A 2,599-nucleotide genomic window follows, 5' to 3' on the forward strand; every position below is an offset into this window, starting at 1 on the left:
GGCTGAGAGTGACTGGTAGCATATGTCGGGATACATCGTCACCTCACATGATGTTTTAACAAAATCAGTATTGGAAGTCTTCGATTGTGGTTCTAATCTAGCAGCCGAGGAAGGGTTTGTAATACATAAGAATAAAGCGAGGGTGACAGTGGCTCTAAGGGCACATAATTGGAAAAAGGACAGCTTTGATAACGTCAAGTACTCCATTGTTGTAGTATTAGTAGTAGATTCTAAATTTCTTGAACGAATCGATGAAGATGGAATGGAGTGAGAGAGCACACATTATAACTAATATATAAGGGGCAAATGGCAAAGGTGGGTGTGTCGTAACCGGTTTTCGTCCGGGCACGAATTTTTTACTTAGCGGGAAAAGTGATGTGAATAAATGGTTTTTAAAATAATTTGGGAGTCGCCATCGGCCTTTTGGATCAGGTAGGTCGAATACCTGAAAATCATCCTTTAAAAGAGTTTTTAAGAAAACATCGATTAAAAGATAAACTGATCTGCGTTTTAACCAAAAATTCGTTCTTTTTAATAATAAAAATGGATTCGTGGTCGGTTACGTTTAGAGAAGGATTAGCACCCCTACAACGCCCAAAATTGGTATTTTTTAATTATAAATTGTCTTTATTGTTAGAAATTTAAATATTCAAAATATATTTAATTTATAATCCTATTATTTCAAAATTATAATTATGAAAAAAATATATTAATTTATATATATTTATAAATAAAATATTTATTTATTTAGAAATATCAGAAAATGACTTCTAGGTGTCTTAAGACAACTCTTTTCTTTGATATTAAAAAATAAATAAATAATTAAAACAATTGATATATAATTTATAAAATAGGATATTTATTTATTTAAAAATATCAGAAAATGGACATCCAGTTGTTTTAAGACTGCCATTTCTTAATATTGAAAAATAAATAAATATTAAAACATGATTAAAATAAGTTAAAAGTAATTAAATAAGATTTTAATAAATAAAATAAATATTATTTATTATATAAATATATATATTTATGGCTAAATAATAATAGTAATAATAATTAAAAGTAAAAGTAAACATATAAAATTAACATATAACTAAACAATGAATAAAATTAAAACTATATATTTAAAATAAATAAAACTTGTAAATAAATAAAAATTGAAATTAGTGACTAAATTATAACCTAATAGAATTAAATACCTAATTCATAATTAATTATTTAAAATTTGAGTGACTAAACATGCTATTCTCCTTATTTATTAATTTAGTGACTAAACTAAAATTATATAAAATTCATATATCAAGTTAAAATAAATTGAAATATGTTGTTCGGGGTTTAAAATATTAATTATTAAAATTAAAGGACTAAATATGTTATTTACCTAATATATATTGTTTTATGTAAAGGACTAAAATGAATATATGTAAAATTCGAATACCGAATTAAAAGGATCTAAAATTTGCTTTAGTGACTAAAATGTAAGGATTACAAACTAGGATGGCTGCGGAAAGGGTTTGGTCATACACAAAATTACAGATATACCCCTCCCAAAATGGCGTCGTTCGGGAAAGGGTATAAATACCCCAAACGACTGGCCCTTCGGGCAAGTTCTCTCATTTCTCTCATTTCTCTTCTCTCTCTAGAGAAGAGAGATATCATTTCTCTCGCTTCTCTCTAAAAGTCACCGACCGGCCACCATCAACGGCGCCGATCACCACTGCCGGCCACCACCAACGGTGGCCGAAATTCCCAAATTACCCTAGAGTGTAGATCTCGACCTCCTAAGGCCGAATATGGCCTTTGCTTATCCTAAAATGCTTTAGATCGTTCTAGATCTAAAATAAATCGAAGGTTTTACCTTCGGTTTTACAATGATTCTGGTGGTTCCTGACGGTTTGGAGGCTTCTACGATGGTAAGATGCTCATTTTCCTCTTCTTTATGGTTATTGGGTGTTGATTTGTTCTCGTATTCTGCTTTCTGTTTGTTTACTCTGTGGCTGTTGGTCTCCTCTTTTTTTTTTTGTCTTTTTTTTTTCCTCTTCTTCCTCTTGTTTGCAGGGGAAACGAGGCTTTATAGCCTCGGTGAGGCTCTCGTCGGACCAGTCCAGAGGATGAAAGCCTTGGTGAGTCAACAAAGCTATGCTGGTGACTCACCGTAGAGGCGACGTGTGTGGCTGTCATCGTGGCAGCAGAGCTTCTGGAGGCTTCAACGGCGAGGTGGCGTGGCACTGGAGGCAGCGGCGGCTGGGACGTGTCCCTAGGGTTATGATACCCTAGGGTTTCCTTGTTAGGACCATCTGGGCCGTTGGATCAAAACTAGATCCAACGGCAACAAGTTGAGGCGGTTGGATGATGATATGTAAACCCTAACTGTATCTAGGGTTACACATTTGGGCTCTGTTGGGCTAGTTCAAGTTGGGTCACTGGGATTTGTATCTGTAATAAAATAATAATATTTTAATAATAATAATAATAATAATAGTAATAATAATAACAAATATAATAATAAAACCCAAATGTAAAAAAACTAATGTCTTCAGCTGCCCCTCTTTGCTCATTCTTGTGTTAATAAGAATAGGGCAAAGACGAAAAGGCAATA

Source organism: Hibiscus syriacus, unplaced genomic scaffold, assembly GCF_006381635.1.
Source record: "Hibiscus syriacus cultivar Baekdansim isolate YM2019G1 unplaced genomic scaffold, ASM638163v2 tig00111837_pilon, whole genome shotgun sequence".
NCBI classification, from domain to species: Eukaryota; Viridiplantae; Streptophyta; class Magnoliopsida; order Malvales; family Malvaceae; genus Hibiscus; species Hibiscus syriacus.